Consider the following 27,024-nt stretch of genomic DNA (forward strand, 5'->3'; position numbering starts at 1 on the left):
AGGAAGACTCAATTTAATCATGGATTTCGACATAAAAGTGCATTCTTGTTGGTTGTTATAACATATACCTATTCTTTACTACTCAGAGATAGATGTAGGTTTTATTTTTAGAAGGTACACACTATAGATTTTTAAAGTGATTCATTTTGAAAAAACTTTTCAGATTAGTTTTACAGCGATATGAGAAAATGAATGATTGATTGGTTATTTCATTTAGCAAAGGTAATTCAAGCAGATATTTATGAAGTCATTGGGTGGTGAACTATCTCCAATTCAACAGGTTAATCATTAATATTTGGAGGATTTTCTTGCCATGCTGTATAAGGAGGAGATCACCAGACAGACATTTGTTTTATTTAACTAAAGCAACAATGTTATGTATTCTGGATTTTTTTCTTCAACAGCAAACATATAATATTTTAACAAAACAAGTATATGAATTTTTGAATTTAGTTAAACATTCAAGTTTTTTAAAATCAGGGGGTTTTTTGTTAAAATTGTTTTTAAACTACAAGAGTTAAATGAAATTTAAACAAATTAAAATTGACTATGTCAGCCACATCAACATGAGAAACTTAAAATATTGGCTTCTGCAGCTAACTCAGTTGTCTTCACCTTCATTTTCCTGTTTGTTCATAATCTGGAAAAGAAAAACAAGCGTTCCTGCTTTTTCAGGTCCCAAAAGATTTCTCAATTTAGAATGAATTAGTCCAAAGGAAGAAAATATTCTTTCTACACAGGCAGAAGAAGCTACTGCTGTAAAAAGTGAGATCATCACTTCAACAGTCTCTGAATCCAAGTGCTTAAGTGACTTCCACCAGTTCACTGGTGTGACTTTCTTTAAAGCATCATCAGCAAACATATTTCTTGAATGGTTCACCCTTAGCTCTGAAGTTTATTATAGCCGGCATTATGGAGGGATGATTGCTGGATATCCATGTCATGGCCAACTCCTCTTCTTCAGGAGTTAAGATTTGACCCTGGTACCGAATATTGAGAATATTTGCAAGAAAATGAGCTGTCCCATTCATTTTTTTAATGCTTGTAATTTAACTCGGTCATTGCATATTTCTCTTTTTAACATTTCACTCAGTTCCTTCCAAATTTCAACAGTGTCAGCAATAAAACAGTTATTTCCCTGCATTTTGTTCAAGGCTACAGAAATAGGCTTCAGGGTCCTCAGCGTGTGTTCAACATTTCTCTTAAGCCCAATATTGAGAACTTTGGCTGTGACAGTGCCATCTATTTTTCCACAATTTTGTTCACAAACTGTCATCAGATTAGGCCAGTACTTGATATAGTGCTCAAAACAGTTCACTACTGATGACCATCACACGTCTTGTGGGAGAGTTAGCTTGGTTCCTCCCACTTTCTTCAGAGCAATTGCTGCAAAGTGGTTGTTATGGAAATATTTTGCAATTTCAACAACATTAGCCTTTATTTCTGGAACACTGAAGTCTTTGGTTAGGAGGTGCATCAAATGAGCACTGCAACTGTATGTTATTAGCTTGGGACTCTCTTCACTCTCTTCTAAATTTCTTCTCATCTTGGATACATTTGCAGCATTGTCTGTGACCAAGCTGCGTACTAGATATTTGCATTTTTTTTTACAGTTTGTTATAGCTTTTACTGCTACTTCTTGTAAGTTGTCAAGGTTCCTCCCCCACTCTGAACGCTAGGGTACAGATGTGGGGACCTGCATGAAAACCTCCTAAGCTTATCTTTACCAGCTTAGGTCAAAACTTCCCCAAGGTACAAAATATTCCACCCTTTGCCCTTGGATTGGCCGCTACCACCACCAAACAAATACTGGTTACTGGGGAAGAGCTGTTTGGAAACGTCTTTCCCCCCCAAATACTTCCCAAAACCTTGCACCCCACTTCCTGGACAAGGTTTGGTAAAAAGCCTCACCAATTTGCCTAGGTGACTACAGACCCAGACCCTTGGATCTTAAGAACAATTAACAATCCTCCCAACACTTGCACCCCCCCTTTCCTGGGAAATGTTGAATAAAAAGCCTCACCAATTTGCATAGGTGACCACAGACCCAAACCCTTGGATCTGAGAACAATGAAAAAGCATTCAGTTTTCTTACAAGAAGACTTTTAATAGAAATAGGAGTAAATAGAAGTAAAGAAATCCCCTCTGTAAAATCAGGATAGTAGATATCTTACAGGGTAATTAGATTCAAAACATAGAGAATCCCTCTAGACAAAAACTTAAGCTACAAAAAAGATACACAGACAGAAATAGTTATTCTATTCAGCACAATTCTTTTCTCAGCCATTTAAAGAAATCATTATCTAACACGTACCTAGCTAGATTACTTACTAAAAGTTCTAAGACTCCATTCCTGGTCTATCCCCGGCAAAGGCAGCATAAAGACAGACCCACAGACCCTTTGTTTCTCTCCCTCCTCCCAGCTTTTGAAAGTATCTTGTCTCCTCATTGGTCATTTTGGTCAGGTGCCAGCGAGGTTACCTTTAGCTTCTTAACCCTTTACAGGTGAGAGGAGTTTTCCTCTCGCCAGGAGGGATTTTAAAGGGGTTTACCCTTCCCTTTATATTTATGACATAAGTATTCTGCCGTGTGTGCATTTCCTGATTTATCAATTGTTTCTGTAAGGAAGACATTCCTTTCTTCTTTTGTCACACAAGCACATACAACAGGATCATTGTGGACATTGCTCCACCTATCAAGACTCAGGTTAACAATTTCACCCTCTAGACATTTTGCACACTACTCAATTTCTCTTTCAAAACACTTTATCCAGGAATTTGCCTGCGACATCTGGTCTGTGGGGTGGACTGTATTCTGGTCTTAATTGCTGAACCATGTTAAAGAAGGGTGGGTTCTCAATCATACAGAAAGGAGAGTTTGTTGAATAAACAAACCAGGCAATTTTTTCATCAATTACCTCTTTTTCTAATCTGCAGGTTCTTATCACAAACTTATCTATGGTTGTTTCTGGATGATGGAGATTTTTTTTTCTTTTCGCTACAGGTGATATACTGTGGCTATGTGACATACATGATGTGACTGAAATACTATCATTGGCAGATAACTCTGAAACTATAGAAAATGATGGTGATCTTGAATGTGGATAGTCTTCAGAATCCTGTACGTTGAAGATGGATTCTCCTAACAAAATAAGTCAATGCAGTTATTTAATTATTACCACCATACTGCTCATTTAGTATTACTCATTGCATTCACGGACACTCAGTACTACTTCAAAGGTGAAATTGTAAAACGAAGATCTGCCTATTTCAGCTCTTTATTTTTTATCACAACTGCAGCTAAAATGATAGTACCATAGAGTAACAATGATATTTTTTGCTCAAACATGAGAATTCAAGAATAGTCCAGAAGGAAGACAGGCAGTCCTTAAGAAAGAAGTATGAAATAAAAAAGTTTACCAACCTGAAGATCCTACATGTTCAGACATGTCCCTTTCATCATCTTCAATGCAGCTTCCTCCTGAGAAGGAACACTTCTCATGTTGTCATTTTATTCGGCAACCAGGCCTTGTATTTCTTTGTTGCAGCGTTTGCATTTTGCACTCATGTCTGTCTTACTCACAGGTAGAGGAACTTAATTAAAATATTCCCACACTGGGTCTCTTTTACCACCTGCTGCCATTATAGGTTTTCCCTCTAGTGAGAGAATGGTATGGTAGATCTCAAATCAATGAAGGCTCCACTCAGAAAAACCTCAAGACTTCTGGAATATGCTGCTCAAACAGTTTCACCTTTGTTTCTACTGCCTATCCCTCCCTTCTCACATTTATCTCCAGACTTCTTCTCCTTGTCCAGATCTATTCCGCCCCCAACAATCTTCTATTCACTGAACTTTTTGAAACTTTGCACTTTTAGAGAGAGGTAAGGGCTTGACTCTGTGTGCACAAATTTGCAGAGGGACAATAGGGTTGAGGTCTGTTATTTCTCACCTCTATATATTATTTATTTAAAAACATTTTTGCTGTTAACAAGCATGTTATTTCTGGAGACACAAATCCACAGTTTGAGAACTGCAAAACTAAGCATCTCTGATGGTATCTTCTAGACTGAGCACTGAGCCCCATTGGGTAGATAGAAAGATTAACCTAAATAATCTATACAGAAGCCCCTGGAACTCGTAAGATTGGGTCCCTAATCCATGAACTATTGGAACTCATTTACAAAACTTTTCTTAAACATTACATGAATATATTGTCTCATACTATAGAATTAGAATTTATAATCCCTATTCTATGATGAGATATATTTGAGCTATAAGGTATCTTAATTAAAATTATCTTTAGATATGCTTTTTGAGGAAAAAACCTTTTATCAAAAAAATCCGATTTAAATAAAAAAAATCATTGATTTTTATCCACCCTGCTGGCAGTGTGTACTGAGCAAACTTACACATTTCTCAGGACAGCCTACCTTAAATAAAAAAAAAAAAAAAGATCCCAGGGGGCAATCCTAGTTCCTGCAACAAGTAGGGTTACCAATCCTTCAGGATTCTCCTGGAGTCTCCAGAAATTACAGATTAATCTTTAATTAAAGATTATGTCATGTGATGAAATCTCAAGGAATATACCCAACCAAAATTGGCAACTCTAGCAACAAAGCACACTGGGACTGTAGTCCAGGAGGGTTCCTGGGACTTGTAGGCCTCATTGCAAAGAGAGACTGTATATAAGCAGCTCACTTTGCCCAGTACAGGGAGGAGGTACTCTAATGTACAGCACCAATGAAAGGGCATAGGAGGGACCTAAGAAACAGCCAGATGCTGGGTAAAGTGCCCTAATGAGACATCTGTCACTAGACAGGGATATAGACATATACAATTCCTGGTTCCCCAGGAGGAATCTAATGATTTATAGCAGCACCAAAGGAAGTAGCTGAGGGGGAAGAAAAGTGGGGACAGTTCTCAGACCTCATATCTACTTTGTTGTCTAAGGCTCAAGACTGAAATCTTTGGAACAGGGAAAGCAGAAGTTCTCCTTCCGCTGGGACAGATGCTGGGGGGGGGTCCTCTGGTAAACAAAGAGTGAGGAGAAGTTTTGAAGACCGACACTGACTCCTGAAGAAAGGGCTGTGACCAATGGAGAGAATGGATGAAAGGTTGGACTTTCATTTGGATTTCTGTTAATCTAGAAAGGGTCAAGTTTCAGTTTAGCTGGAGATATGAACCAATTAGAATACCAAGACAGGAACTGAGGCAATAGCTGCCTTAACACAGGGAGCAGGTAAGGTCTCCATGACAACCCTCAAAGATTTGGATAAGCATCTGAATTAGACTCCAAACTTTTGAGAGAGATTCCCCCCACATACACACAGACTGCAACTAAATGGCAGTCACTTAATGACTCATCACATAATTGCTCTTTGTCTAATGAACTAGGATTGTTATTTTCCTCAAATATAAGACCGATAATAAGCAGGAAGCACTTGAATTTCAGGTTTTTGAAAGAGCTTGGGTAATATCTTCCTGAGAACTCTACTTAGTTTAGCCACTTCAAATATCTGTAGGGCTGTTTTGGATGAATCGTGACACCCAACTCTCTAAATGACTTTTGATTGCCTGTTTACCACATTGCTCCTTGAAACACTTATAAGTGCATCATAGAGAGGCAGGACACAGAGCTATGGGTACTAAGGAGGCATGGGGTGATATCCTGGCCCCACTGATTAATGGCAGTACTGCCATTGACTTCAGTGGGTCAGGATTTCATCCTTGATATATAAACAAATGTGCTTATGTATCCAACACACCTCCTGGTTGTGGTGTTCTGTCCCATCTAGTGGCACTGACACCACTTAGAGAGAGAGAGATTATGAATCTGCTCTACAGCCTTAGCTAATAGCCATATGCCATTTAGCTCATACAGTAGAGGCTCATACACTAAGCTCCAGGGGTCTCAGAGTTCAATCCTGCCCGCCGATGACTACAGTCTGTCAGTGTTTACAGTAACTCAGTAAAATACACACAGATCTTTAGTTAATGAATTTACAATTAAATTGAATATTTTTAAGTGTTCTTACCAGGAAAAGGTAATCTGTGCATAATGCCTGAACATTTAACCACCAGAGAATTTATCTGGATATTTTGCAATCATTTAGTCATGCAAAGAATTTCAATTTTTTTTTTGAGAACTAAATTTCTCTGCTATAACAGCAGCATCGATATTGCATTAATTTATGCTGTAATTAGGAAAACATAGTTTAACAGTAAGTCTTTTTCAGCCAAAAACACAAACCCTTCAAAACTAGTTGTTTCCAGACCAAGTTTCTTAATATAACACATATGCTGTCCTGTATTCTAATTCAGTGGTTCTCAACAAGGGGTAGACGTACCCCTGGGGGTACATCAACTCATCTAGATATTTGCCTAGTTTTACATCAGGCTACATAAAAAGCACGAACAAAGTTAGTACAAACTAAAGTTTCATATAGACAGTGACTTGTTTATACTGGTCTATATACTATACACTGAAAGTTAAGTATAGTTTAATATTCCAATTAATTTATTTTATAATTATATGATAAAAATGAGAAAATAAGCCATTTTTCAGTAATATTGTGCTGTGACACTTTTGTATTTTTATATCTCATTTTGTAAGCAAGTAGCTTTTAAGTGAGACAAAGCTTGAGCGTATGCTGGACAAATCAGACTCCTGAAAGGGGTACAGTAGTCTGGAAAGGTGGAGAGCTACTGTTCTAATTCATGTGCTAGTTTGAGGTCAGGTCTAGCTTCTTCCTTTTTCCATATATTAACACCACATTCAGATAAATCTGATACGTTGCTCACTTTGCCAGTGTTTTTTCCTAGTTATGATCTCAAGAAACCTAGAGATGCACATCGCAGAAGAGAGAAATATGGAGTAGTTGCAAGTGACCAGATGGCTTCTAAGACATAAATGGCCCATATGTAAATGGAACATTTGATCACACTTTTCCCCAGAAATATTTCCACTATCACCATAGTGATTTGGTTTCTTAAGTGCATGATATACCTCAGTCAAGATGGCTTAGAGCAGGGGTCTCAAACTCAAATGACCATGAGGGCCACATGAGGACTAGTGCATTGGACTGAGGGCCACATCACTGACACCCCACCCTCGCTGCCCCTGGCCCCGCCCCCACTCCTCCCCCTCCATGAGGCCCCTCCCCTGCCCCACCTCTTCCCACCCCTTCCCCAAAGTCCCCACCCCAACTCTGCCCCCTCCCTGCCCCCATGGGGTGCAGGAGGAGTGCGGGGTGTGGCAGGGGCTCAGGGAAGGGAATTGAGGTGCAGGAGGTGTGCAGGATACGGCAGGGGGCTCAGGGCAGGGAATTGGGGTATGTGGTGCAGGAGGGGTGAAGGGTGCGGCAGCGGGTCGGGGTGCAGGATGCGGCAGGGGGCTCAGAGCAGGGAGTGCAGCAGGTGTGCAGGGTGCGGCAGGGGGCTCAGGGCAGGAAGTTGGGGTGCAGGAGGGGAGAGGGATGCGGGCTCCGGCCCGGTGCCGCTTACCTAGAGTGGCTCCGGGGCGACAGCGGCGCGCACCGGGGCCAGGGCAAGTTCCTTGCCTGCCTGCCCTGGAGCCCTGCTCCGCTCCAGGAAGCAGCCGGAACCACGTCCCTGTGGGAGGGCTGGCACAGGGCTCCATGTGCTGCTCTTGTCACTCCTCCAGGTACCTCCCCCCGAAGCTCCCTTTGGCCGCGGTTCCCCGTTCCCGGCCAATGGGAGCTGCGGGGGGGCGGTGCCTGGAAGCGAGAGCAACGCACGGAGCCTCTACCCTCCCACCCCCAGGGACATGGTTCCAGCTGCTTCAGGGAGCGGCGCGGGGCTTGCGGGCTGTAGTTTGCCCACCCGTGGCCTGGAGGTGGGCAGAGGGGCGGGGGGCGCGGGGAGCTTGGTGGGCCATACAAAAGAACCCCACGGGCCGCATGTTTGAGACCCCTGGCTTAGAGACACTTCATAGTTAAGTTAAAGCCTAAAGAAGGACAAAATTGCAGGCCAACAACAGGATTAAAAAACAAAAATAAAACAAAACAAAACAAAAACATACCATGCACCTCAAAGCCTAGGATCCCAGGCCACTTATGTCTTTCAGCCATTAAACCGCAGCAAGTAAAACAAAAGGAAACAATTCAAAACATCACTGGGAAGGGGGTATTTATCTATTTGAGCCAGGGTGCTTTTGTGCTCTCAGATGGATTCTCCCTCTGACTCTCAGAAAGGACATGATGCTCCATTCCAAATGCCTAATAGACAAAATGGAGCCTGCTTTAATGATAAAAATCAAACTTAGTATTGAATACTAAATGGGAACAACAATTTAAGCTGTGAGCAGCAAGATCATATTTAGATTTTTTTTGGTCTGATGAAATAGCTCTTATTTTAATGAGAGTAATTCTGATTTAAGAGATCTCATGCAAACCAGAGTTTTAATGGATGGCATCACTCAGCAATTGTAATCAGTTTAAAGACAATGAATTAGATTTCTCTGTAAAGAACTGAAGTTGGGGAGGCATTTCTTTCCAGAACAGCTCACAAACTCTGCAAGATCTAATGCTGATATCCTATGATAGTTTTTCATTAGGAAATCTTGTCTTCTGTCAAATATCAGAGGGGTAGCTGTGTTAGTCTGTATCCACTAAAACAACAAGGAGTCCGGTGGCACCTTAAAGACTAACAGATTTATTTGGGCATAAGCTTTCATGGATAAAAAAAACCCACTTCTTCAGATGCATGGAGTGAAAATTACAGATACAGGCATAAATATACCGGCACATGAAGTGAAGGGAGTTACTTTACAAGTGGAGAACCAAAGCTGACAAGGCCAATTCAGTCTGGGTGGATGTGGTCCACTCCCAATAATTGATGAGGAGGTAACAATACCAAGATAGGGAAAATTGCTTTTGTAGTGAGCCAGCCACTCCAAGTCCCTATTCAAGTCCAAATTAATGGTGTTCAGTCTGCAAATGAATTGTAGCTCTGCAGTTTCTCAGAAGTTATTTTGTTGAAGGACGACTACTTTTAAATCTGTTATTGAGTGTCCAGGGAGACTGAAGTGCTCTCATACTGGCTCTTGTATATTACCATTTCTGGTGTCTGATTTGTGTCCATTTATTCTTTTACGTAGAGACTATTTGGTTTGGCCAATGTACATGGCAGATGGGCATTGCTGGCACATGATGGCATACATCACATTAGTAGATGTGCAGGTGAATGAGCCCCTGATGGTGTGGCTGATGTGGCTGGGTCCTCTGATGGTGCCACTAGAGTAGATATGGGGACAGAATAGGCAAGGGGGTCTTGTCTTCTGTATAACACACACTATATATCTTGTGGCGGAAGCAGCACGCGGAGCCCCCGTGGCTGTCCCTCTGCCTAGAAGCTCCAGGGACATGCCGGTCAGAGCCGGGTAGGGAGCCTGCCAGCCCTGCCAACCCTTTGCCATCCAGCACCAGCAGGGGTCCTGGGCTGTGTGCCGCCCCCGACTCGGCTCACCCCCCAGAGAACCCGTGGCCCCCCCGGCCCAAGTTTTAATTAGGGGTATATAGTAAAAGTCATGGACAGGTAACGGGCCATTAATTTTTACTTATTGCCCATGACCTGTCCATGACTTTTACTAAAAATACTCGTGACTAAAACATAGACTTAAGTGTAACTGATTGCATCAGGAGTGCTTGCCCAGTCACTCACCATACAGACATAAATTGTAGCACTTGGTAGGAATGTGACAAGAGGAAACTGAACACAGAGTCATCTGAACAGCTAACAAATCTGGCTTCTTGCTCTCCCCACCCCACCCCCCCCAGCAAAGAACTCAACGATTTTTAACTCTGGTGTCCATGTATACCCCCAAATTTTATCCCCTTAATGCAGAAGAGTATAGGAAGAAATACGAAGTGTTCTAAAATTTCCAAGGCTCACTTATCTCCTCTGTCGCTCTCACTTTAAAATGGTACCCACATTCACCTCTAATGGCTTCTTTAGATATTGTTGCTATTTATAACATTTGGACATCCATTTATGGAATAGAAAATATATAAAATGTCTTAGTCAGTCACACAGACCAACTATCAAATAGATTGCACCATGTGTAGTTTGCCAAATACACCAAACAATTCCACAGGTCTAAATACGTTCATCAAAACTATTCCTCAAACAATTACAATGACAAATACATAAAAGTAATGACTGGTTCACAGAGAGTGAATAGAAAAGAGGGTCAAAGCCAATCAACTGTTTACTATTAATACTTCAACCAGCTCTAGTCACAGATGAAGTTTCTCCTGGACTGGAATGGCAGATTCACAAATCTAGCAGGATTTTTGTATACGATATTCCCTTTTTATTCAAAGTTTTCAGTATACTTTGATATTTTGTCTCTGATCCTGCAAAGAATGAGTTGCCACAAAAGTGGCTATATGCTATCTTTGCATTCCCTGATCCCTGGAGCTACTGGGGGTCAAACTAACCCTCAGCATAACACAGAGTAGTTTCAAGGCTCCTGTTACTTACACTGGCTGTACCAGTCCCCTGGTGCTGTTCCATCATCTTGCATTACTGGCAGCATAAAGGACAATATTTTAGATAAATGATCTGGCTTATTGCCTTTTGGGGATACTTAGGGTTAAAATCCAAAATAATATTCTTCTCACTCCATTCACTTGCTTGTCTGTTTAACATAAAATTCTATTCGACAACAGTATTGGACACCTACGTAGATGTCTCAGATGCAAAGTTCCTTCCTGAAAGATAAAAGTAAGTGCAGCAAATCCAAAAACATCATCATGCTAACTTGGTTTCCTTTGTATGGTGCTGTACTGCAAGCATTCCAAAAGAGTGATTACAGAAATAGAAGATGACATGTAAGAAAGAGTGAGTTCAATAGAATCCTGACAGTGCAAAGAAATGCCTCAATAACTTGAGCTAAAAATCAAATCTCATCCATGAAATGACATAGTAAGCTAACAATAGTTAATCTCCACATTCAATTACCTACAAAAGCAGTTTCACAAGTACAGAGTTCATGTACTAATGTCTCCAACAGGTATATTATACTCAATGTTTCTGTCAAATAGTCTTATTGTGGAAAATTGCTTCCCAGTTGTTTTCCAATTTTATACCCCTTTGTTAGCAGCCAAACTGTGTTCCAGTTATTCTCCACAAGCTGTATCTTCTCACAGCTACCAGTCTCAGACCCTCAAGGTCAAGACCTTTTTCTTAACACTTACTATGTGATGCATCTATCACAGCCCATGTCACCCCAGGGCAGTGTTAGCACATCCTGATATTCTGAAGCATGCGACGAAGAGACATAGGTCCCACTCCAACTCTGAATGCCTGCAACACCCATGACCCAGTTCTGATTCTATGTTCTTTTCCCAAATGCTGCATTCTACTCCAACGCTAAAAGTATGCTAGCCTACTATTAATACAGACAGCATGACTGTTATTGTTCTAGTATTCTCTTCATATGGTCTTATACCTGTAAAGTGCTAATTTTCACAGGTCTCAGTATACAGATTAGATTGTTCAATCCTTCATCACTGGAATCAGTGGCAGTTTTCCCATTGATTAAAATAGGAACAAGATCTGGCACTTATACGAACTTCTGTGCGAAGAATTTTGTGAGATCCTGCAGAAAATCAAAGCAGGGGTTGACGAGGTGGCAGAATATAAAGGAGTGTTACAGTGGGAAGGCTCAGTCAAAGGGCGCTTACGTTAAATTAGGAGATTCTGGGGCTGGTGACAGCTACTAAGAGGAGAAGACCGGAGGGCTGGGGTTCTGCAAGTTTGGACATTTCCATTTATTGCAGAACATCAGAACCCAGACTTAGCAGATTTGCAATTCTTTTTCTACTTCTGGCCATCTGTACTATTTTCCAAAACAATGCCATAAGCCCAAACCTATATCACCTTAGAGCAGGGGTTCTCAAACTTCATTGCATTGCTACATGACTCCAGGAGGGGAGACCGAAACCTGAGCCTGCCCAAGCCCTGCTGCCCCAGGTTGGGGGGCCAAAACCCAAACCTCACCACTCCAGGTAGAGGGGCCAAAGCCGAAGCCCAAGGGCTTCAGCCCCAGGTGGAGGGCCTGTAACCTGAGCCCTGCCACCCAGGGCAGAAGCCCTTGGGCTTCAGTTTCAGCACTGAGTGGTAGGGCTTGGGCTTTGGCCCCAGACGGTGGGACTCGTGCTTCAGCAAATCTAACACCAGCCCTGGTGACCCCATTAAAACGGGATAGCTGGAGTGATTATCCCACCCCATAGGCAGCCTATTTTGCAGCTGGGTGGGAAGGTGCTGCAAGCTGCACATCAGCTGTGTGCCAACGAAGAGCTCCTCTACTCTGAAGCAATCCTCAGCTTTCCAGATCTAACTGCTTTCTAGCCATGCAAAGTGGCCAGAGCAGCACAAGAATCTAGTTTCCAGTGTTTGGCCAGTTAATTATAGGCTTTGCAAGTAGCAATGTCTATAGCTAGGATTGAAAACAGGAACTTATTATAAGGCAGTTACTTACAACTTTGTCAACTAAACCATTCGGGCTGAAATTTTCCATGCTGTCTGCCTCAGGCTGAACTTTTTTGGAAAGCTTCAGCTAAAGTGGTCCAACCACATCTATGCCCATGTTAAAAAAACTCTTACAGCTGTTTCACTGAGAAGCTTTAATGCCTCCATGCTTTGGAGCAGGAACTTGAAATTTGGCAGCAGTGCGCCCTGATGTCTGGGGTGTGCCTTCTGCAGAAAAAGTGGTATGTGATCATGTAATTAAAGACTGTTATAATGCATACGCACAAAGAGGGTAACCTTAACTTTTGAATTTTTTAACTTTTGAGTGCTTGACTTTGCAATGTTAGTATTCTTTTAAGAAACGTTTTTAAAATGTAGTTAAAATAATGGACCAAATTTAGGCTTGGTGTAAGCAGCTTAAACTCCACCGAGGGCCAATGAATTCTCACTCACATTTTCCAAGTCTGAGTTTGATTCATTATGTTGTCTACCGTATGTCAGGCTCACCAAAAAAAACCCAACAAAAACTACACAACACCACACACAAAAACAACCCCCTCCCCCACCCAAACTTCACTTCTGAAAAACAGCAATTTAAAAAGCTAATTTATGAAAAATGCAAAAAGCTAGGGGAAAGACATTGCACAGTATTATGCTCATTTCTGGGGAAACCATAGTGTTGACTAGGATAAGTCTCTTTTTGTTTTGTTGCCCCCGATACTCCACTGTGTGTAGTCATTTTAATATTGACTATCTTGTAGACAGCAGAATCCAATATGCAGATGCCACTATTCATCTAAAACCAGAGTTGGCCTTGATATGCCCACAAGCCACACTGACATTCCCAACTTCTGAGGAGATTAAAATAAAAACGGAAAACCCCAACTTTCATTTAAATATAAAAAAAGAATGTTAGCCCTTTTCCTTGAAAGGACAGCTTGCCAGCTGCCCTATTTTCACTAATAAGACTGTGTTCTGAAGACTTTTAAAAGCATTCCAATTTTCCTGCAATGTATTTCCTACTTCCTTTCCAGAAGACAAACAAAACACAACCACAAAGTCAGATTATGGGGTCTCCCTTCCATTTCCCACTGGAAACTCACAGATTATATTGTCACTAAACTCTGCATTTATCCAGTTTTCCAAAGTTTGTTAAGGGGGAGGAGAAGGGAGATCAAAGACTAATGTGCATTCCTGAGGATAAATGTCCCCTTTCAAATAAAGTATGAATTACATAAAGAATTGTAGGTTTCAGAGTAGCAGCCATGTTAGTCTGTATTCGCAAAAAGAAAACGAGTACTTGTAGCCACAAGTACTCCTTTTCTTTTTATAAAGAATTGTAATTAGACAAACTCCAGAATATGTAGCACTCCCTTGAGACATCAGTTTTAGGGCTTAGATGGGCTCCTCTGAACACAGACAGGCTCCAATGTCCAATCTATTTTGTTCATATTCTCTCAGGACCTTTTGGAAAGTTTCACTGATTCCTTCATGTATCTCTCTGATGTACAACACTGATAACCATTTCAAGAGAGATTACAAATAAGGCAGGCAGGGTTAGAGAGATATTTCTTCGAGGCAGCAACTAAGAAGAGGCAGAACAACATAAAAGGTAACTCCTGCCTCAAAAATTATCCAGAACTCTGGAGAATTAGTATGTAGTTTCAAGTGTGACAGAGCCCCTGTGAACACTGACTCCTAATTCTCATTCAGTTACATAACTGTAGCTCTACTGACTTCATTGGAGTTACTCCTGATTTACACCAATGTAAGTGAAAGGAATATCAGTACTATAATACACAGTCCTTTCACCAAATTAACAATATTTAACATTGAATTGGACTTCCGTATTAATTTTCATTTATAGCGCCAGTCTTCATTATTCATAAATTGCCAATACTTCTTCCCAGAAACTCAAATTTATGTTACTTGGAGATTTTAATACCGACAAAAGGATTTCTTAACTAACCTAATCTCTTTATGCTTATCTAGAGTTCAAATATTCGGCTGAGTTTTAACAATTAAGTAAGAACAATTGCAACCTGTAAGTCTCCAGAGAAGAATGGGAAGGTCACACATAGGCAGCTTTCATTAGTAAGGTTTTGTCTACACTTAAAACTTAGGTTGACATAGTTACAGCACTCAGGGGTGCAAAATAAAAAAAAAATCTACCCCCCCTGAGCACCATAGTTATGTCAACCAAACCCCTGGTATAGATACAACAAGGTTGGCAGAAAAATGCTTCTGTTGACCTAGCTACTGCAACTTCAGGACGTGAAATCCATACAGTGATGGAAAAATCCTGTCACTACAATCTTGATCTGCACGACAGGATTACAGCAGCATAACTACAGCACCAAAGCTATGGTGTGCTTCACAGATAGGAAAGACTAACAAACATCTTTCCCATCCCTAATGAAATTTCAGCTTAAAAACATCCTCATACTGCTCACTGATTATAATTAAAAAAATAATCAAAACCCAAATTCAATTGTTTTGATTCTAGCGGTTGTAGCAAATAAATTGTCAATTGAATCAATTTTTAATGTCAATCTGGTGACCAGAAAAGATGACTTCATACTGCATTGCAGAGCCAGACTGTGAAAACAAAAGCACTATTTCTATTCTCCTCTTTAACAATCAGCCGCATTAGCCATTTGCATTACTTACACCACTAAGAGCTCTTCCTTTTGGGCAGCCTATTGCTTGCTCATAAATATTAATGAAGTTACATACAGCAGATTAACTGTACATAGAGAGAAACAACTGAAAATACAGTCAAGGAATCTTTCCCTTGAATCATTCATACTAGTCAAACACCAACAAAATATTAATTGTCCTTTATAGTGCCACAGATGCAATAGAAACACAGGCTTTCTTCATGCAGTCTCTCTGGTCCTTATTTAGGAGAATGTTTGACACAGCCAGTCCTGGATGGTACACTGGACAAAGGGCTTTTTTCAGCCCTGTTCCACCCTCACCTTGAGTCAAAGAAAAGTAATCTTTTCCTACTCCTTTCTTGGGTCCACTTTTACAATTTCTTAGGTCACATCTGCCTTCCTCTCTGGCCGGCTAGGCAGGGAGCTTGTCTCCTTAGCAGTATGCTTCTTCCTGCAACCTGTGCTTTGGAGATGGGGTTCCTGAGTATGGAGAGTTTCTAGCCAGATAGCTTACTCTTGCAATGGATCCCCCCTCGGTTATGGGAAATATCAACTGCTCTGTCCCCCAAATAATTATTATCTCTGCAGCCAGCTATTCTGTTTATACCTAAAAACATCAGATGTTTGGTCATATAGGAAGATTTTAACAGCATGAAAGGGGGCAATGTGAAGATAATGGACCATACTGTGCAGTCTGTTTCAGCTGTGTAAACTGCAGTAACCCCACGGAAGTAAATTTACATCACTTTAACTCAGATCTGAATCTGACTTAGAAGGTCTTTCCACAGGAGCTGAGAGGATAAAATGAAAAATAAATGTAGCACAGTTTCTGCTAAGAGCCATGAACACTAAGTTTTCACCCATAATTTCTATTTGAGAGCCCAATAAACCAGCACCATCCTTGCCTTTCTTTATTAATGGGGCACTGGAGATTGAGAGCATCAATTGTCAGGTCAACAGTATCTGTCTCTCTATTGTGAATGTAAATTTATTTTTAGAATAAAATGTATTTATTGTTAGAACAAAAATCTCCTTCTGAATAAGAAAAGACTATATATGGCCCAGGATTGCCTGGGCTATTCTACAGACAGCCCAGAGAGTAAAATAATTTTAAATGGCATAAAACCAACACCTGATAATGTTAATTTGCTATAATATGGGGTTCTGATTGCAAGGACACCAAATACATTTGTTTAAAATAATGCCAAGAGATTTTGGGATTGTCATACCATGGGCCCTAAAAGTATTATAGCAGATATTGAAAAATATAGGAGTTGTGCAACTATCAAAAACAACTAAAAATGAAAACATTAAATAGAGATTGAAAATACAGTATGTCTTGATATTGCAGCACTAATATGAAACCATCAGTAATAGAAAGGGGACAGTTATATGAAACCTTCTATATTATTTTGAAACGTTTCTTGTAGTGATATACTATACTATGTAGTTGATTTTATAATTACTTCAAGGGGAAGTGAATTAGAAATACAAGGTTTCAATATTGTCTTCTAGATTCAAACATTTATTTATATTGTACCTTAAGGGGTCAGCAACCTTAAAGTGCTGTCACGGCAAAGGACCCTGCTTAAAGCCTGCCGCTTTAAATGTTGTTGCCCCTTTTGCGCCCGGGCCACCAATGCGGCGGGGCCCAAAAGGAGCAGCTGCCCTGGGGCTGGCGATTTAAAAGGGCCTAGGCTGCTGCGGCAGCAGCCAGAGCCCCAGGCCCTTTAAATCATCGCTGGAGCCCCGGTCGGTGCGGATGCGCTGGCTGGGGGACATGGATCCACCCCATCCCAGCCCCTTCTACCTAAGGCCCTGCCCCTTTTGGGGGCCGGAGCCGGCCCCCGTACTGGTAAGTGTTCAATGTTACTTTCACGCCTGGCTGTGTTTCACTGCAGATTTATTTAGATGGTAAGTTCCTCAGGACAGGGATCTCGTATATTCTGCGTATGGGCCAGGTCCTCCAGCCCTGTCTACACTTTCAAGGCTTTCTGTTGTCTACCCTCACCCTAGTTTTAACTTCTCTTTCAGTTTCAAAATGTCAGTTCCCACCTCCAGTCAGGCCAATTTCCATTGACCACTTGTTAAATTTTCAAATAAGCACCTTTATGTGTTCTCCCATGCTGCCCTAAGCCTTGGGAGGAGCTCAATTATTCTCCTTCAAATCCCACCTTAAAAACTATCTTTTGCTGTGATGCTTCCCAAAGAAAAAAAATTGACAATGGTTGGGCCACTGCTGTGCAGAGATGACACTGCCTATCATGCTGACCAATATTGTCTCATTATGATCTTATACTACCCCATCTGATTTTCTGTATGTTGTTGATTGTCTTATATGTAAGGCTATGTTTTAGTCACAGGTATTTTAAGTAAAAGTCATGGACAGGTCACAGGCCATAAACAAAAATTCACAGACCCATGACCTGTCCAGGACTTTTACTTAAAATACCCATTGTGACTAAAACTTTGGCGGAGGGGGATGGGGGCGGTCTGGGGGCGCTGCGGGAGGTGACCTGGGACCACACTAGGGGGTTGGCGGTGCTAGCAGAGGCTTTCTACCTGGCTCCGCGTCCCTGCGGCTCCTAGGCGGCAGAGGCAGGGGTCAGGACAAGAGCTCCTCCGCTGGTCCCACCACGAGCGCCGGCTGCTGCAGCTCCCATTGGCTGGGAACCACCCCAGGTAAGCACTCCCTGCACCTCCTAAACACCTGCCCTAGCCCCCACTCACACACCCAAACTGCTGGTACTGGCCCAGCAGACGTCATGGAAAGTCACAGAATCCGTGACTTCCATGACCTCCGTGACAGACTTGCAGCCTTATGTATACGTAGACTGTATGCTTTTTGGGACAGGGACCACCTTTTTGTTCTGCTTGTACAGTGCCTAATCCAATGGGGTCCCAGCCCATGACTAGGGTTCCCAGACACTCTGCTAATACAAACAACAATCGCTCTATGTTATCCAAGCATTGCTAAGCTGCCCTAGCAGGGTATCTGGAGACTCCTCTGTTGTAGAGAAATCCTTGGATAGTGTGAAGTGAGCATAACCATCTCTGTATCATCTGACCTGGGCCACCCTGAATACACTAGGCATGCTGAGGGTAAAGTAGGGATGTAGCCAGAGGGCACTGCAACCTGGTGACTCCTAGCAGACAGGCAGGTGGTTTGTATTGGCCTTCAGGGTACTCTAAATCACTCTGAGAGCTCAATCTCCCACTGAACAGCTCCAAGATTCAGGAAATGAAAAGCTGGCTTAGCATCAGCTTTCCCTCCATCCCACCAGCCTCCTGCACCAAAGACAGCTCAGCCAGACCCCGGAACCGAGACCTATATGAGTCAAGTATCATGGATGGCTATAGTGCTATATAAATAATAATGTTCTACAACCACATTACAACTAATCCTTAAAAACGGAGGGCTTGTCATGGAATTTCTGACATAACCTTGACAACAGTGGCATGCTATAATCCTGAAAGGGCACTGCTTTCTGGTAACTAGGTTTGTGAGGCGTCTTCTTTTCCTCCCTAATTGGTCTTTGTACCTCCTTCATAAGATGAACAATGCTGGAATTATGAGTAAATTGTAGGACAAAGGGAAAAGTGTATTAAGAAGATTTTAATGGGCCAAATTCCCACCCGGTGTAAGGCCACTGAAGTCAAGGGAGTCATACCAAGATTGAATTTGGCTCAATATGAGTAGACAAAGGTATTGTTCATATAGTTTGATTTTCTAATCTTATTTTTTCAGATTTCCACTTTCTTGTGCTATCTGCCATTAATATCATCCACTGGCTATAGTGGAAAGGTAGTAAGACTGAAGATTTTCAGACAGAGAAACCCTGACAATGATGAGCCATTGTTGGAACAATTGCTCTGAGAACTGACTTTTCGGGGACAAGCAAATTTTCTGTAAGTGGGAGAAGGGAATAATCAAATTGCTTGTCAAACAGATACCAAAACTAAGAAAATGATCTTGAAATCATGCCATGCTGAGCCACTGGACTGACAGTCATTTGTTTTATACCTGTACAGGTAAAAAAAAAACAAACAAAAAAACAACAACTTTCCTTAATCTAATGTCTCTACCAGCATCTACAGCTTAGTGTAATATATTGGGCAAAGCAAATTAAAAAGACAAGAAAACTTTTTCTGCAACATTTCTCATCAGCAGTACAGTAATACGACTTCTGGTGTGTATAGAGAAATAATTTTTTTAAAGGAAAAAGCTGACAATTCCAGACATTGCTTGTTTAGAGGTTAATCCATCAACTGCAGAGCACAAACATTTTTCTGCTCATTAAATTCACAAAGAACCTCCTATCGGAAACAACAATCATCAGAATTAACAGACAATTCTATTAAATATTACCTTTATATTGAGTTTTATTTCCTGCCTTTCCCCTTGGAACAGCATGCAGGAAAAAAATACCTTAGTGGATTCTAAGGCTTATGTACCATTTATGTATAATTTTACAAAGCAGGATACAAGTAAATTTTGTATAAGACTCCTTTAAATGACTATGCATGTTTATTTTTTTTAACTGTGCATGTATTATTACAGAACTCACTTTTTTGTCTAACCCTGTTTTGTATGCAGCATGTGTGAAAAAATACAGATTCTAATTTGTCGACACTTATTTCCAATATCATTCAGAGGCATTCTTTTCCTCCATCAGCATTTCTGGATGCATTAGAATATCTAATGGAATGGAAAACAAAAGATGATGACTACTAAAACTACAAAAAGCCTATGTGACCTCTTTTAGGGAACTATGTATATGGTGTTTTGCAAATGAGCTTTACAAAATCATTTTTATGTTAAGACTTCATACTAATTTTATAAAAACGTGTAAACTTATTAATATGAAGTTGCCAGCATTTTTGTAGTAGAACAGTTTAATTCCCAATAAGCACACATACAGGATTTGTGGTTAATAATTTAATTGTTACTGAGTAACTTTTGAATGAACAGTATTTATTGGAACTTTTCATGGACCAGATCCTCAGGGCAAGCCCTTCTGTGCCCAGCACAGCTCAGAAGGGATGTTTGCATAAAGAGGGCTTTATGCTTTATTTCTACTCTGCGCTGATTATGCCTCAGCTAGAGTACTGTGTCCAGGTCTGGGCGCCACATTTCAGGAAAGATGTGAACAAATTGGAGAAAGTCCAGAGAAAAGCAACAAAAATTATTAAAGGTCTAGAAAACATGACCTATGAGGGAAGATTGAAATAATTGGATTTGTTTTGTCTAGAGAAGAGAAGACGACTGAGAGGGGATATGATAACAGTTTTCAAGTACATAAGATTGTTACAAGGAGCTGGGAGAAAAATTGATCTCTTTAACCTCTGACGATAAGATAAGAAGCAATGGGCTTAAATTGCAGCAAGGGCAGTTTAGATTGGACATTAGGAAAAACTTTCTTTCAGAGTTGTTAAGCACTGGAATAAATTGCCTAGGGAGACTGTGGAATCTCCATCATCGGAGATTTTTGAGAGCATGTTAGGCAACGGTCTAGATAATACTTAGTCCTGTCTTGAGTGCAGGAGACTCGTCTAAAAGATCCCTTCCAGTCCTACAATTCTATGCTCTCCCAAGCCTGGGAACCAATCCTGAGACACAATATAGAGGAAACTCAGGGCTCCTTTAAGTTGTGCCAACTGCCCACAACCCCAAGGGGCTGTTAGAGCAGCTGAGGATTGCTGGAGAGTTCCTGTCCCCCACTACCCAACCACCCCCACTATTCCATATTGTTGCCTATTAACTTATACATTTCAAATTCTAATTTGTCTATCTGTTTTATAACAGTAAATTTTTCTTGGCTCCAGAAATACTCTATTCTGCCATATCACTGTCATAACATTTTCTAGTTTTCTTATTCCCCATTGTTTTACATTTCTACTAAAGAATGCATACAAGTAAAAACTCAAGGCAGAATGATTACTACTACAGGCTTGATTCTCTTTTCACACTGGTTTATACACCAGGGTAATTGCACTGATGTCAATGGAATTATACCTGATTTTTACACCCGTGGGAGATCAGAATCAGGCCCTAGGACTCAATCCTGGTCCCCTTTGTGACCCTTCCACTGCGCCAGCTATATTGGTCACAAGTCACACCTCAGCCTGTCCTTGACTGACTTAGCTATGCTGGCAGAAGTTTGTAATGTAGAACTAGCCAAACTCTCCAGCTTAGTAATGATCATTTTAGCAGAAACTCTGACTTTAGAGCCTCATCTATGATATATCTCAGGCTTCAGACTCATTGCCATGCACTGAATATGTTAATCTCTTAGCTTTCTATACAAATCCTCCAACATTAAATCATACACGGAAAGACAATAGTTGCAAAATAGTGATTAAAAGGTTTTTACTTACACAAACTATATTATAAGCATTTTATTCCCACAGGACAATGTGCTCCATATGGGAAAATAATAAGAATGCCTTTCTTTGTACATCAGAGAAACAGCTCAATAAAATTCAAGTATACAGCTATTGACAAAAACAGCTCCTACTGCATCATTTTCAGCTGCAGGTTCCATTTAATATACGCCAACAACAAACTCAGTTAATTGTAATCAACATGCATGCTACATCAATTCAGCTCAGATGTATTCTTTGTCCATTCAGCTTTCTAGCTGTTTTGACAAATGTCTTCAAACAAAGAGCTTGAATGAGATAATTAGAAATTATGCTAAATGCTATTTTCCTCAATACTTATGCCTCTTTACATCTGTAACAATAACTGTATACACTAGATAAAGTAACAACTGATCACGTTAAGCCACAAAAAATATGTCCACAAAGAGAGGAAAATTCATAATTAAGACCAAAACTTTCAGTTCACTCCATCATGCCTAGACTTTACAATACACTGAATGTGTCTAGTTACCCACTGTCTAAAAATCTAAGTTGTACCACAGTATTCAGTGGGGATAGAAAGGGGTTTCAGTTTGGAGCCATATTCTAACCTCAGTCTCTGTGCTGTACTTGAGTTTATATCAATGAAAGTTGTATGCATGCTATTACCAGACTCTCTCTCCATTAAGTTATTTTTCTGCAGAATGACATTCCATAAATATACCCATATGTAGTAACCAGAACTCTCATATAGATATGTGACAATTTGAAGGTCTGATGTTATCATTTCATAGTTAAAGTTGTGCACTGAAAGCAGGGATTTAACCTCTGTTTTGTATGAACAGTAAAATTTATCCTGCCAAGATTTGAAGCACTTACTCTTTGAGTACCAAATGAATTTGACGGTTTGAGCTAAATGGTCCTTTAAGAAATTTGACTATTACAGTTTTTTCTGTGTCCCAAATTACCTTAATTTGGAACAGACACTTTATATTTTCCACGTAGTTAAAAATAATTTAAATCTTGCATAGTCCATATTTGAATAAATTAGAGTGTCATTACACTAAGTTATTACTAATTATTGTATGTAATTGCTGTGGTATTGGCCAAGCAAAGTGAGACCTAACAATCAACTTGATGGCATTTCTGTTTGTCTATTTGTAAAACAACTTTTAAAGTTGCATCTGAACACTTCAAAAATTTCAGGGAATGTTCTAGGCATCAATAAGAAAACAACTGGAAAACCAGAACACCAGAAAAGCCTGATTTTCTCACAGTGCCCATTTGGTACTGCAGGCAGTGAACCATTGCAACATCAGTGGTAATTCATCCAGTCACCACTCATTCCCTCTAGTTCATTTGTGTGATTCAATCCCATTGGTTGAAATAAGTCAGCAAATGAGTTGTGGGTCAGGACTGAAGCACTTTGACAGAGTTGGGGAGAGCTAGGGTTCAGGACTAGAATAATGAGAGCCATTTCAGATCAGGAGCTATATTGGCTGAGTAGGAGCAAGGCTAGGGATTTGCATCGTGTGTCCCTCCTTGCTACTCCTGATTCAGGCAAGATCATTCCCCAGCAAAATCTATTTTAGTTAATGTGAACAGCACTAATTTGGGGCTGCAGGCAGAGAGATCCCTCCACCTACAGAGCCAAATGGGCACTGTCAAGGGGAGAGACAACAAGGGTGCAGAGTTACAGTTTAAAGTGAAGGTTAGTGTTACTGGGGGAGTGATGGATGATTGGATGAGATACTTCACATGTCACAATGCTCCAGCTCCTCTCTCTGCAGCACCAAACAGGCACCGTCAAGGAGAAATTAATATGAAATTGATAAAACAACAAAGAGAAGAAGAGAAGTGGCATAGATGACATGCTACTAAATTTAAATGTAGTAGCAATATCCTATACAACTGCTACAAATTCAGGGACAGAGACTGCATTCCTGCCCCTCCTACTACCTGCCAGCTTGGTCTATATGAGCAAGAAAGCATGTGTCACTTTAGTGTAGGCTATAGACATGTTCAGGTCTACATCCCAGGTAATTCACAACTGGGGTCATTGTTAAGTCCAAAGCTGATTGCTAGGAACTACAAAGGAATGTCACAAAACTGGCTGACTGTGCAACAAAATGGCAGATGAAATTCAGTGTTGATAAATGCAAAGTAATGCACATTGAAAAACATAATTACAACTGTACATGCTAAATGATGTGATCTAAATTAGCTGTTACCACACAAGTAAGATCTTAGAGTCATTGTGGACAGTTCCCTAAAAACATCTGCTCAAATGTGCAGCAGCAATCAAAAAAGCTAACAGAGCATTAGGAACCATTAGGAAAGGGATAGATAATAAGACAATAAATATCATAATGCCACTATATAAATCCATAGTACGCCCACACGTTGAATACTGCATGCAGTTCTGGTCACCCCATCTCAAAAAAGATGTATTAGAATTTGAAACGGTACAGAGAAGGGCAACAAAAATGATTAGGGATATGGAACAGCTTTCATATGTGGAGAGATTAAAAAGACTGGGACTTTTCAGCTTGGAAAAGAGACGACTTGGGGGAGCGGGAAATATGATACAGGTCTATAAAATTGTGAATGGTGTGGAGAAAGTGAATATTATTCCTTCACATAACACAAGAACCAGGGGTCAGTGAATTAAATTAATAGGCAGCAGGTTTAAAACAAATATAAAGAAGTATTTCATACAACACACAATCAACCCATGGCACTCATTGCCAAGGGATGTTATGAAGGCCAGAACTGTAACTGGGTTCAAAAATGAATTAGGTAAGTTCATGGAAGAGAGGTCCATCAATGACTACTAGCCAATATGCTAGGAAAGGACAACAGAGGATGAATCACTCAGTGACTGCCCTGCTCTGTTCATTCCCTCCGACCAACATGGCACTGGTCACTGTTGGAACAGGATACTGGACTTGATGGACCATCGGTGTGATCCAGTATAACCATTCTTATATCCTCAGAAGCAACTAATCTGCACGTAACAATTGTGTTAGTTGTAATGACTTAGTGCAGTGGTTCCCAAACTTGTTCCGCCGCTTGTGCGGGGAAAGCCCCTGGCGGGCCAGGTCAGTTTACCTGCTGTGTCCACAGGTTCAGCCAATCACGGCTCCCAGTGGCCACAGTTCACTGCTCCAGGCCAATAGGAGCTGCAGGAAGCAGCAGCCAGTATGTCCCTCGGCCCGCGCCGCTTCCAGCAGCTCCCATTGGCCTGGAGCAGCGAACCGCAGCCACTGGGAGCCATGATTGGCCGAACCTGAGGACACGGCAGGTAAACAAACCGGCCCGGCCCACCAGGGGCTTTCCCTGCACAAGCAGCAGAACAAGTTTGGGAACCACTGACTTAGTGTTATGATGGAGATTGGAAATGTGTGTCAAGTGTTTTCACTGGTAGATTATATGACCCTACCGTCAATATCCTTTACAGATTCTGTGGGTGCATACTTGTTTATGCATCAATCAGTGATGGAAAGGCTTCCTATGTCATTGCTTCCTCGGCTCCACGTAGGCAGTACCGCTACGGGGAAGCAGGCAGAAGTGCAAAGGGAGCCCTTAAAGCAGAGACACCTTGGGACTCATCACAATGATCCCATGAGGGAAGAAAATATGAAAAAATCCTCAAATACCTTATCATAATGGTATGGTTATTGCCATGGGGCAGAATTAAGGTTGTTTGGCTGCCTTAACTTGTGCATTTCTCACCTGAACACATTTGGATTTCTTTGAACTGTAATCTCAACTCTGAATTTCCTGGTTTACAGCACTTGGGTTTTGGATTAATTACCACATCCCTGCAAAGTTTCTTGCCTTTAAATTATACATAATCTCACCCTGAATTCCATTTTAGTGTGGGATCTTTTGGGGAGAGTAGGCGGGGAAAAATCAAACATCTGCTTGTCTGGTGGGAAGGCTGAAATTACTGGATTTCCAATTATAAGCAGCAGTACGTATTTCTAGCCCTGATGTGTCACAAGAACATGGAAATGTAGAGCTGGGAGGGACCTCCAGATTTTATCTAGTCCACCCCCCACCCCTCAGGCTGAGGCAGGACCAAGTATACCTAGACCAGTGGTCTCCAACCTTTTTACGCAGAAGATCACTTTTTGAATTTAAGATCAACCCAGGATCCACCCTGCCCCCTTCCCGAGACCCCGCCCCGCTCACTCCATTCCCCCCTCCTTCTGTCGCTCGCTCTCCCCCACCCTCACTCACTTTCATGGGCTGCAGCAGGGAGTTGGGGTGTGAGAGGGGGTGCAGGCTGTGGGCTGGGGTCGAGGGGTTTGGAGTATGGGTGGGGCTCCGGGCTGAACCTGGGGCAGGGGTGCAAGAGTGAGAGGTGTAAGCTCTGGGAGGGAGTTTGGGCGCAGGGATCATAGGGTCACACTTCACCTAATCTCATAGAATTCACTGGACATTTCATGAATTTTACTTATTAGCGTCGTTTGTGGTTTACAGAGCCAAAATCCTTCAGGGATCGTCACAAATCAGGGTAACATTCTCAACTGTAGGGTGTGTATTGGCTGAGCCTGGGGTTGTAGAGGTAAAAATATCAAGGCCATCTTGGATCCCCTAAAGGACAACTAAGCATCCATTTTGTAAGCCCTTCTTGTCCCCTCCTCACTCCGAGTTTGGCGCCTTTTTACGTTTAGGCGGGAAAATATAGTTACTGTCAAGCAGGTAATCTGCCTAGCAACCCTATATCTATACAAGGGGGTGCTCAGATTAGATCGGGGCTGCCCGCCTGAGTGGCAGAGTCTTGCTGCTGTCTGTTTGAGGCAGAGCAAGTGACTGAGGGTAGGCCATTCACCCCACAAGGGTCATTTTAAGCAGGGAATATACTTACCTACACACACCTAATCCATCTCCTATAGTGATCGCTTGTTCCACGCACGACGACACAGATACAGGGAGGGGGAGGGATTTAACTACCTGAATACTCTCATCTTACCTGAGAAGATGCTCATCTGTTCCTGCCTTGAGGTCCTATTCCCATCTGAGGGATCCAGCTGTCCTGTCGTGCTGCATCCATCCTGAAGAGGAGAAGACACCACTGAATCAAGCTGCCAGAGATGGTACTGTCATTGTCACTTCGATCCTTGTGTATAGATCCCTATTGATACAGCCTGCCTTGTTTTATTATGTGTCTCACCTTGGTAGTTGGGGAGTCCCTGCCACCCCATTAATAAATCTTGTTGTACCTTTAGCCTGTCTGAGTCATATCTGGGAACACAAACCCACACTGATAGATTCAGGAAGGGAGACAAACCAGAGACCGAGACTCCTGGCCATTGTTAATTCTAGTTCCTGTTTTGGTCAACAGGGCAGGGAGTTGGGGTGTAGGAGTGAGGGGTGCAAGCTCTGGGAGGGAGTTTGGGTGCAGGAGGTCTCTCCAGGCTAGGGCAGAGTATTGGGGTGCAGGAGAGGGTGAGGGCTCTGGGAGAGAGTTTGGGTGCAGGACGGGGCTGGAGCAGGG

Source organism: Lepidochelys kempii, chromosome 12 (genome assembly GCF_965140265.1).
Source record: "Lepidochelys kempii isolate rLepKem1 chromosome 12, rLepKem1.hap2, whole genome shotgun sequence".
Classification (NCBI taxonomy): domain Eukaryota; kingdom Metazoa; phylum Chordata; order Testudines; family Cheloniidae; genus Lepidochelys; species Lepidochelys kempii.